The sequence below is a fragment of the Bufo gargarizans genome, chromosome 11 (assembly GCF_014858855.1).
Source record: "Bufo gargarizans isolate SCDJY-AF-19 chromosome 11, ASM1485885v1, whole genome shotgun sequence".
NCBI classification, from domain to species: domain Eukaryota; kingdom Metazoa; phylum Chordata; class Amphibia; order Anura; family Bufonidae; genus Bufo; species Bufo gargarizans.
Window position 1 is genome coordinate 97090245 of NC_058090.1, and position 12073 is coordinate 97102317.

The 12073-nt window shown below is 44.4% G+C and overlaps 1 protein-coding gene across 5 annotated transcripts in view; it reads right to left on the bottom strand.

Annotated features, from left to right (window-relative positions):
* The window catches only part of LOC122921591 (death-associated protein kinase 2-like), a 69715-nt gene that overhangs the window by 53110 nt on the left and 4532 nt on the right, over positions 1-12073 (bottom strand). For 3 of the 5 annotated variants that reach the window (XM_044271680.1, XM_044271679.1, XM_044271683.1), the window contains exon 2: positions 6572-6739. The exons of the other annotated variants lie outside the window; for them this stretch is intronic. The gene's annotated coding sequence lies outside the window, so the exon portion shown is untranslated. The remainder of the gene's footprint in view (positions 1-6571; positions 6740-12073) is intronic. 5 annotated transcript variants of the gene reach the window in all.

Consider the following 12073-nt stretch of genomic DNA (forward strand, 5'->3'; position numbering starts at 1 on the left):
AGAACACGTTCCATGACAGTGGACATGCGATTCATCACCACTTGTACAACACAAGCAACATACTTCTCATGATCATCCCCGTGACGGCGGATTTACACGGAAAGAAAAAGATAAACATCTGCCACCCGAAAACAGTAGCGCACTCCCAAAGAAAAAATCTTCTTAAAGAGGCTGTGACCTAAACCTTACAGTCATCAAATGGTGTATGAAGCTGATAAGACCTCTCAGCACCAAAACACGAACCTGGCGTACAAGATCTTGATTTTTCCGAGATTATGGCCGCCCGTTCACCTTGAATGGCTGTTGGCTGAATGCCTATTTATACATAGAAGTACAAAGAAAGGATGCACTGCAGCTGGAAAAAGTACAGAGGAGAGCAACTAAAATGATAAGGGCCATGGAGGTTCTTAGTGATGAAGAAAGATTAAAAAAGAATTGAATTTATTTAGTATTGAGAAGAGACGTCTAAGGGGGGACATGATTAACCTGTACAAGTATATAAATGGGCCATACAAAAAATACGGCGAAAAGCTGTTCCATGTAAAATGTGCTCAAAAGACAAGGGGGCGCTGCCTCCGACTGGAGAAGAAAAAGTTCAGTCTCCAAAAGCGTCAAAGCTTCTTTACTGTAAGAACTGAGATGAAGCTGTGGAATAGACTTCCTCAGGACGTGGTCACGGCAGGAACAGTGGACAGTTTCAAAAAGGGTTTAGACGAATTCTTAAAAGTTAAAAACATTAATGATTATGAAAACGTGTAGAAATCTTAGTTTCATTTCCTTCTGGGATTCGCGTCCCCACCTTTTCCCTTGGTTGAACTTGATGGACGTTTGTCTTTTTTCAACTGTATTAACTATGTGACTTATCACTCCTGACCTCTTGATACACGCTCTGTTTGGATCAAGCAGGTCCTGAATGGATTTGGGCCAGACACCTCAGGTGGCGGCTTTTGTCCTTGAGAACAAAAGGATCAGTCATGTTGAAATGTATCTACCTGATGCTTATCTCCCCTGACATCCACCATTGGTGAAGACTCCTGAGGACCCTGTGCACAAAGATGGCCCCTTCTCTGTTTCTGCGGGGAAATCACCAAGACAAATCTGGGTTGCTGGCGGATTATATTGCAGATGTTGACTCCCGCTCTGGTGTAAATACACGTTGACGGTACACAGAAATTTGCACCACTTAAGGCTACATCCACACAGGAGGTAAAATGCAGCAGAAAAGCCTCCTGCAGAGCAAACCACAGCCAAAACCGCATGAATAAAGCCTCATGCACACGGCTGTATGTATTTTGTGCTTTGCAAATTGCGTATCTGCAAATTATGGATACCGTCCGTGTCACATCCGCATTTTTTGCAGACCCATTGACTTCCAATGGGTCCATAGTCCGCATTTTGCGGCCAAGTATAGAACATGTTCTATCTTTTGGCGGAACTGACATACAGATCATCCGTGTGCTTTCCGCATCCGTATGTCCGTTCCTCAAAAGACAGAATATGTCATATCGCAGTTTTCTCCCATAGACCTCATTTTTTTTTTTTTTTTTTTTTGCAGCTTCAAAAAACGACATGCACAATTCAAATAGTTTTTTTTTTATGGCATTTATTTTAAGTCGGGGGGGGGGGGGCAAATACTTTCCTAAAAATAGGCTAGTCATGGAAAACACGCAACTAAAAAAAAAGGCAGGTGCTCAAACACCTCAAATACGGACAAAACGCCAAAAAAATGCTACAAAAACGCTGATCAAATTTTGTTTTCAAATTGCTCACTTTTTTTAGGGTTTTTTGTGGGCTTTTTATAGGGTAGAGCTGATTAATTTAATACTGCAATACTTATTTTTGGAGCCAACCATTCATCCTCCTCCAGTCTTTTAAAGGGGTTGTCCTGGCCAGTGATGGTCAGTTCGCAGTGTTCGCCAGCGAACACGTGCGGGCTGCCATCTTTAGTAAGGTAGACTCACCCGTTCCAAGAACAGCCCAATGAAGGCCCCCGGCGGCGTTTCTCGGAACTTTCTGCTGCCGGTGACCGCATATGATTTCAGACCAGCTCGCGGCACAGGTAAGGGCTTACCTGTGCATCGCCAGACGGGTAAAGTCTACCTTACTAAAGATGGCAGCCCGCACTGACCATCACTGATCCTGGCTACATATACTGACGACTGGTGGATTCTCGCATAGGTTTTTTGCTGTGTTTTTCAACATTTTTGTGTTTTTTTTTTGCGTTTCTTGCTGAAAAAACATATAAACAACCAATTTTTTTTTCTTTTGCCTGAGGGGGCATTTTTATGTTTTTTTTAGTTTATTTTACGCATTTTGAAGCAATGGCGTTTGTCTATCTATTTTCTATGGGGAAAAAAAACTGGTTTAATATAAAAACACTATAAAAAAACATGTGACATGCAAAAAGCCAAAAGCCCTTTTAATGTTGTTTTTAGCAGTAAAAATAAAAAGCAACTTTGTTCACAGGTTGTGCGTGGTATTGCATCAGCCCCATTCATTTCAATAGCGCCGTCGGTGCTGTTTCTTGAAGAAGGCAGCCATTGTTTTTTAATCCTGGACAGCCTTGTTAACTACATTTATCACTCGTTCCACAGAGCAGCCATCTTTAGCTAGAATATAATGCAGTTACTTCTGACCTAGGTGACTGCCGGCTGTGTAATGACAGCACTTCAGGCCGAACCTCGAGCAGACTGGAATAATAAGAAGCGATGGCGGAGGAGCTGCTGATGGCAGAAGAGCTGGATCTTATAAGCCGCGGAAAAAAAAACGTCAGTTCTAAGAAATGGTGGCGACATCAGAGGACAGAGACGGTCTGAGCGGGTGACCACCTGGGGGGAAGGATCAGTAATGTCACAGCGGAGGTATAAGGATTAAGAAAAGTGGTGAGTGACTCATCCCGGTGTCATCCTGTCCTTACAAAGGACCACGCACTTCATTCCTTATAACCTTCCGGTAATACCGTAGTCTCCAAATGCTGGACCTATAGACAATAATTTATTTATTTTATATATATTTTTAGTACTTTTTAATTTTTACTTATCAGTCCGTTCTGTTAGGGTTTTCAGCAGAAATTCTACAGAAGAGAAATTTTAAATATTACCTCGACCCTGAATCATACTATGGACTATATGACTTTCAGACGAAACAGGTGACCCAACCAGAAGAACACGTTCCATGACAGTGGACATGCGATTCATCACCACTTGTACAACACAAGCAACATACTTCTCATGATCATCTCCGTTACGGCGGATTTACACGTAAAGAAAAAGATAAACATCTGCCACCCGAAAACAGTAGCGCACACCCAAAGAAAAAAATCTTCTAAAAGAGGCTGTGACCTAAACCTTACAGTCATCAAATGGTGTATGAAGCCAAAACACGAACCTGGCGTACAAGATTATGGCCACCCGTTCACCTTGAATGGCTGTTGGCTGAATGCCTATTCATACATAGAAGTACATAGAAAGGATGCACTGCAGCTGGAAAAAGTACAGAGGAGAGCAACTAAAATGATAAGGGCCATGGAGGTTCTTAGTGATGAAGAAAGATTAAAAGAATTGAATTTATTTAGTCTTGAGAAGAGACGTCTAAGGGGGGACATGATTAACCTGTACAAGTATATAAATGGGCCATACAAAAAATACGGCGAAAAGCTGTTCCATGTAAAATGTGCTCAAAAGACAAGAGGGAGCTGCCTCCGACTGGAGAAGAAAAAGTTCAGTCTCCAAAAGCGTCAAAGCTTCTTTACTGTAAGAACTGAGATGAAGCTGTGGAATAGACTTCCTCAGGACGTGGTCACGGCAGGAACAGTGGACAGTTTCAAAAAGGGTTTAGACGAATTCTTAAAAGTTAAAAACATTAATGATTATGAAAACGTGTAGAAATCTTAGTTTCATTTCCTTCTGGGATTCGCGTCCCCACCTATCCCTTGGTTGAACTTGATGGACGTTTGTCTTTTTTCAACTGTATTAACTATGTGACTTATCACTGCTGACCTCTTGATACACGCTCTGTTTGGATCAAGCAGGTCCTGAATGGATTTGGGCCAGACACCTCAGGTGGCGGCTTTTGTCCTTGAGAACAAAAGGATCAGTCATGTTGAAATGTATCTACCTGATGCTTATCTTCCCTGACATCCACCATTGGTGAAGACTCCTGAGGACCCTGTGCACAAAGATGGCCCCTTCTCTGTTTCTGCGGGGAATCACCAAGACAAATCTGGGTTGCTTGCGGATTATATTGCAGATGTTGACTAAATACACGTTGACGATTATGCGCGGATTTGCCGCTATGCATTCTTCGTACACGGTACACAGAAATTTACACCACTTAAGGCTACATCCACACAGGAGGTAAAATGCAGCAGAAAAGCCTCCTGCAGAGCAAACCACAGCCGAAACCGCATGAATAAAGCCTCAAGCACATGGCTGTACAGTCATGTGAAAAAATTAGGACACCCTTTGAAAGCATGTGGTTTTTTGTAACATTTTTAATAAAAGGTTATTTCATCTCCGTTTCAACAATACAGAGAGATTAAAGTAATCCAACTAAACAAAGAAAACTGAAGAAAAGTCTTTTCAAGATCTTCTGTAAATGTCATTCTACAAAAATGCCTATTCTAACTGAGGAAAAAGATAGGACACCCTCACATGTATTCCCTCTTAAATTGGCTCAGATCTCACACAGGTATATCACACCAGGTGCACATAATTAGTAGATCGTTACTCTGCATGTTGAATGAGGCTTGCCCTATTTAAACCTCAGACATTTAGTTTGGTGTGCTCCTGACTGTTGAAGTGAGAGTGAGCACCATGGTGAGAGCAAAAGAGCTGTCAGAGGACTTCAGAAAAAAGATTGTAGCAGCCTATGAGTCTGGGAAGGGATTTAAAAAGATCTCAAAAGATTTTGAAATCAGCCATTCCACTGTCCGGAAGATAGTCTACAAGTGGAGGGCTTTCAAAACAACTGCCAACATGCCCAGGACTGGTCGCCCCAGCAAGTTCACCCCAAGAGCAGACCGCAAGATGCTAAAAGAGGTGTCCAAAAACCCTAAAGTGTCATCTCGAGAACTACAGCAGGCTCTGGCTACTGTTGATGTAGAAGTACATGCCTCTACAATCAGAAAGAGACTGTACAAGTTTAACTTGCATGGGAGGTGTGCAAGGAGGAAACCTTTGCTTTCCAAGAGAAACATCGAGGCCAGACTGACATTTGCCAGAGATAAAGTTGACAAAGACCAGGACTTCTGGAATAATGTTCTTTGGACAGATGAGTCCAAAATTGAATTATTTGGACACAACAGCAGAGGACATGTTTGGCGTAAACCAAACACAGCATTCCAAGAAAAGAACCTCATACCAACTGTGAAGCATGGAGGTGGAAGTGTCATGGTTTGGGGCTGCTTTGCTGCAGCAGGACCTGGTCAGCTCACCATCATAGAATCCACGATGAATTCTACTGTGTATCAGAAGGTGCTTGAAGAACATGTGAGACCATCAGTTAGAAAATTAAAGCTGAAGCGGAACTGGACCATGCAACATGACAATGACCCAAAACATACTAGTAAATCAACCAAAGATTGGCTGAAAAAGAAGAAATGGAGAGTCCTGGAATGGCCAAGTCAAAGTCCAGATTTGAATCCCATTGAGATGCTGTGGGGTGACTTGAAAAGGGCTGTACGTGCAAGAAACCCCTCAAACATCTCACAGCTGAAAAAGTTCTGCATTGAGGAGTGGGGTAAAATTTCCTCAGACCGATGTCGAAGACTGGTAGATGGCTACAAGAACCGTCTCACTGCAGTTATTTCAGCCAAAGGAGGTAACACTCGCTATTAGGGGCAAGGGTGTCCTATCTTTTTCCTCAGTTAGAATAGGCATTTTTGTAGAATGACATTTACAGAAGATCTTGAAAAGACTTTTCTTCAGTTTTCTTTGTTTAGTCGGATTACTTTAATCTCTCTGTATTGTTGAAACGGAGATGAAATAACCTTTTATAAAAAATGTTACAAAAAACCACATGCTTTCAAAGGGTGTCCTAATTTTTTCACATGACTGTATGTATTTTGTGCTTTGCAAATTGCGTATCCGCAAATTATGGATACCGTCCGTGTCACATCCGCATTTTTTGCAGACCCATTGGCTTCCAATGGGTCCATAGTCCGCATTTTGCGGCCAAGTATAGAACATGTTCTATCTTTTGGCGGAACTGACATACAGATCATCCGTGTGCTTTCCGCATCCGTATGTCCGTTCCTCAAAAGACAGAATATGTCCGCAAAAGGCAGACCGTGGACCTACTGAACTCAATGGGTTGGCAAAAGGAATAAGGACGGCACACCGACCGCATCCGTATATTGCGGAACGCAAAATGGACACGGCTGTGGACTATAACCTCTCCAATGCAAAGGGTTGAAGGGAGATCCGCAGTATGCATTCGCACGCTTCCGATTTAAATTACGCACCGCTGCATCTGCTAAATAATCTGCAAAGAATACTATCAGGCTGCAGAGGTCAAAATCCACATTTTTACAATCTTACAATAATGAAGTGATTGCTCGATATAAACTTACCTCCGAGTACACGTCAATCCCAAACGTAAAAGAAAATGCTCTTTTTCGGCCAAATAATAAATATATTTCTGACAAGCGACGTCACTGGTTTCGGCTCATCCAGCAGAACTTCTTCTTTCCCTGATTATCAGCAGAATTCCTGACCAAGTCTGAACGTGCCCAGAGCCACTGAAAGGACAAAGCGAGGAGTTTAGAATATTCTCCCCGGAGAGGGAACGCCCAGAATCTGTCATCATGAATTCACACGACTGAATTTCCACGTGCATCTCAAGAATTAGCCGCGAATGACAGGTAATAAAGAGATCAATTAAATAAATCCAATCATTTTTGGAGAAGGCGTCAGGCCTCAGTATCTACCATGGTAATTGGAGGGTCAGTCCTCATCGGAGTGACACATCAGTGCGATATGAAGGGCGGCTGTGTAAGAAGTACCTGGATATCCGCCTACAGGTCAATTAACAAGAGGATGGGTTCGTTATGATGACTGCCTAATTATCTTCCTGAGAAACTGGGGCCACTGTTTGCTTGCAGGAGGGAACATGAGTGATGAGAAGAAAAGACTGCCTTGTGCCATATGGCACCAATATACTCCACCCTCAACTTGGACGCGGAAAAGGACCCTAAGTCGCCAGGGCTTGGCACAGCTGCCATTCACTAGTGGTGCTGCCCGTCCAGCTTTCTCTAGGGGAATGAATGGGCACTGTTGTTGTACTGTAGGGGTCACGCATGTTGTTGTGAAACTACAACTCCTAGTAGACTCCATTCACTTCAGCTCTGACTTGGCCATTTTTCCAACATGGGCTTGTGGTCATTAGTAGAAATTATTATTATTATTATAGCGCAATTCATTGCACATATGAAAAGGGCCTACAATCTACAAGGGATGGAAGATGGATACATTAGGTGAAGCTGGTCATCATGGCGGTATAGTCGCAGCAGGGTTACTGTAGGTTGTAGGTTTGTCTGACGAGGTGGGTTTTCAGGTTTCTCTTGAAGGTTTCTCGGTAGGTGAGCATCTGATATGTTGCGGTAGAGAATTCCAGAGTATGGGGGATGCACGGGAGAAATCTTGAAAGCGATTGTGGGAAGAGAAAATAAGCGTAGAGAAGGAGGTCTTGTTAAGATTGGAGATTGCTTGTTGTACACAGGTGTATGGAGGGGACAGGTTGTGGACGGTCTTGTATGTCATAGTTAGGGTCCTGTATTGGATTTGCTGGGCAACAGGGAGCCAGTGAAGGGATTGGCAGAGATAAGAGACGGGAGAGTAACAGGGGGAGAGGTAGGTCGGGTGCCAGAGTTGAGGATGGATTGGAGGAGTGCAAGAGTGCTAGATGGGGGTCCATAGAGGAGGATGTTACAGTAGTCTAGGCGGGAGATGATGAGGGCATGCACTAGCATTTTTGCACCCTTGGATTGAGGAATGTGCGGATCAGAGAGATATTTTTGAGTTGGAGGCGGCAAGAGGTGGAAAGCCATTGGATGTGTGGTTTGAAGGACAGAGCAGAATCAAAGGTTATCGAAGAGTGTACACCCATTGACTATGATAGTTCTGATGACGGGGCTGAGTGAGATGGAGGAAAAGTGATAAATTTTGTTTTATCCATGTTAGGTTTTAGAAAGCAAGAGGAGAAGAAGGAGGCTATAGAGGATAGGTATTGTGGGATTCTGGATAGTAAGGTGGCGATATCTGGACCAGAGAAATACATTTGCGTGTCATCAGGATAAAAGTGATACTGAAAACCATGGGACTCTATGACCTGTCCTAGGTTGAAGGTGTAGATTAAGAAGAGCAGGGGTCCTAGGACAGAGCCTTGAAAGACACCCTCGGACCATATTGTGGTTGTCCAGGATTCCTAATACAGCTAGAATTGTCTAGATCTGCAAACTAAGGTTGGCAATGGACCAACAGCTATTCCTCGTGCCTCCTCCTAACACATGGATGCTGGGTAGTGATGAGCAAATTGATTTCTACTAATTAATTTGTTCATAGCGAGTTCTTCCGCTGTGAGAGGCTGTCCCCACTGCTGCCGAAGCTCCCCTCTGCCACTTGACTGACAGGGATGGACATTGCGCCTGCATCGCCTCTCCGAGTGGCAGCTCAAGCGCAGAAGCAGCGCAAGTGTAAAATTGTCAGGGTATGGGAATCTTTGGCAGTAGCATGGACAACCCCTCGCAGTTGACACCTCTGACAGATGCTGATATCCAGAAAGCCCACTGGGGGAGAGCCTGCATATACATCAGATGGTCCACCTGGCAAAATTGGCGAGTTCAGCCTATATAATTCAATGTGCATGGTCTCCAGCCTCATCCGTCACCAGCCCTTCTGGTTGTCATTAACGAGGAATGCTTTTTAGGGGGTTCTGGAGGACAGATCTGAAAACCAGATGTGATCAGCAGACACTGCACATCAAATACAACAAGCCTTTCATCAAGTCACACAAACAAGTCGTATAATCCAAGGAGAACAGTGGACAAATACAGAAAGCTGAAAACTCCATTCACAGAGCAGCTAAATGCAGCAATTATGATCAGCAACTCACAGCTATTCCCAGAATGAGATGTCAGGACACTTTAGATTTTTCTTGTGACTTCTGGGTGTCAACAACAATATGGAGGGCATTGACTCTGTGGGTCAGGATTGCTGAGTCAAAATAAAAAAATAAAATCTAGGGGAATCAGGGGTGACCAAAAAGGTCTGTACTGTGTTCTGTACAATGGTCCAGCCAAAATAAAATGAGGGTAGTACACATACTACATAGATTGTAATCTCCCCCAGCGCCCCCACCCTCTCCTCTCTTCTCAGCTGAGGACTTTTACAAATACTTCACACAAAAGATAGTCAACATCAGAGAAAGCTTCACTACACAGTCCACACAGACCCTCTACACAACTGCTCGGTCCTCTTCTCCCAAAACCAGCTTCTCCACTATTACATAAGAAAAACTCTCCACTCTACTCTCCAGATCACATCTGACCACCTGTGCTCTTGACCCAATCCCATCCCACCTCATCCCTAACCTCACCACAGTGTTTATCCCAGCCCTAACTCATCTCTTCAACCTATAACTAACCTGGTGTCTTCCCCTCTGCTTTTAAACATGCTACCATCACACCCATCCTCAAAAAGCCTTCACTTGACCCATCTTCTTTGTACAGTTATCGCCCCATATCACTTCTTCCGTATGCCTCAAAGCTACTTGAACAACATGTCCATTCTGAACTGTCCTCTCAACCCTCCTCCTGCTCCCTCTTTGACCGCCTACAATCTGGCTTCCAACCCCACCACTCGACTGAGACTGCCCTTACCAAAGTCACCAATGACCTACTAACAGCCAAAACCAAGAAACAATACTCTGTCCTCCTTCTCCTTGACCTGTCCTCTGCCTTCGACACTGTTGACCACTCCCTTCTGTTGCAAACTCTCTCATCTCTTGGCCCTCTCCTGGATCACATCATACCTCATAGACCGGACGTTTAGCGTCTCCCACTCCCGCACCACCTCCTTGTCTTATTCTCCTTTCTGTTGGTGTCCTGCAAGGCTCTGTCCTAGGACCCCTGCTCTTCTCTATCTACACTTTTGGCCTGGGACATCTCATAGAGTCCCATGGCTTTCAGTATCACTCTTATGCTGACGACACACAACAAATCTACCTCCTTACTATCAAGAATCCCACAATGTCTATCTTCTACATCATCCTTCTTCACCTTTCGCTTTCTAAAACTTAACATGGATAAAAAAGAATTCATCATCTTTCCCCCATCTTGCTCAACCCCCCCCCCCCCCCCCCCAACAGACCTATCTATCACGATCAATGGCTGCACTCTCTCCCCGGTCAACCAAGTCTGCTGCCTTGGAGTGACCTTGGATTCCGCCCTTTCCTTCCGACCGCACATCCAAGCCCTTTCCACCACCTGCCGCCTCCAACTCAAAAACATCTCCCGCATCCGCGCTTTCCTCAACTTTGAATCTGTGAAAATGCTTGTACATGCCCTCATCATCTCCCGCCTAGACTACTGCAACACTCTCCTCTGTGGCCTTCCATCTAGCACTCTCGCACCCCTCCAATATGTCCTCAAATCTGCTGCCAGACTAATCCATCTCTCACCCTATTACTCCTCTGCCAATCCCTTCACTGGCTCCCCATTGCCCAGCGAATTCACTTCAAAGTATTAACAAATACATACAAGGCCGTCCATAGCCTGTCCCCTCCCTACATCTCTGAGCTACTCTCCCGATACATCCCCACACGCACTCTCCGATCCTCACAAGACCTCCTTCTATCCTCTCCTCTTATCACCTCTTCCCACAATCGCCTCCAAGATTTCTCCCGTGCATCCCCCATACTCTGGAACTCGCTGCCCCAACATATCAGACTCTCACCTACAGTGGAATCCTTCAAAAGAAACCTGAAAACCCACCTCTTCAGACAAGCCTACAACCAGTGACCCTGCTGCCTCTATACCGCCATGACCAACTCAACCCGCACCTACTGTGTCCTTCTCCCATACCGTGTAGATCAGGGGTAGTCAACCCCTGGCACTCCAGCTGTTGTGAAACTACAACTCCCAGCATGCATACTTGCTCTGCTCTTCTAAGAACTCGTCTTGTTTATGATTAGAGCAATTATCTGTATTATGTATGTATACCTCTTCTCATATGTACATCGCTATGGAATGAATGGCGTTTTAATAATGAATAATAATTATAATAATAATACTACAACCTAGATCTGGATATGCAGGACCTGTGAGGATCAGGCCTGATTCACACGTCAGTGATTCACCGTGAGCTCTCCATGTCCTTCACACACATACTGATTGATTTTAATGTGTTTGTTCACACATCAGTAGTTCTTCACTGACCCCTGGTCAAGAGAGCATGAGGCATTTTGGTCTGTGATATGGACCAAACACGCCCATTGAAGTCTATCGGTCCATGTAAAACCACTGACACAACGCGGGTGACATCCATGTTCTCTCAGTGTTGCACTGACTATTGGTAGGAGATGCTCTGGAAATTAGAATATGGATGAAATGGACACACGGACCAAACACGGATTCTTCACAGACTTCATCTTCAAAAATGAAACACGGATAGATTTTCCACGGATGGCAAACTGACACGGAAATGTGAACAAGGCCTTAGTGTTGAATCAATGGGAGTCAATTTATGAAATGTGATAGACCATCCTGAAACTATAGGGGGGGGGATTTATCAAAACTGGTATAAAGGAAAACTGGTCCATAGAGTTGTCCATGGCAACCAATCAGGTTTCACCTTCCATTTTGCAGATCTCCTTTGGAAAATGGACGATGGAATCTGATTGGTTGTGTAGTCTCATTTAAGCACAGCCTCTATCCAATGGTGAGCTGCAAGCAGTCCTCAGTGCCCACCTGAGCTCACGCCGTGGCTTACTGAAACAGCTGATCGGCAGGGGTGCCGGGTGCCAGACTCCTGCCATCTCATATTGATGACCTACCCTGAGGATAGCTATTTATGAC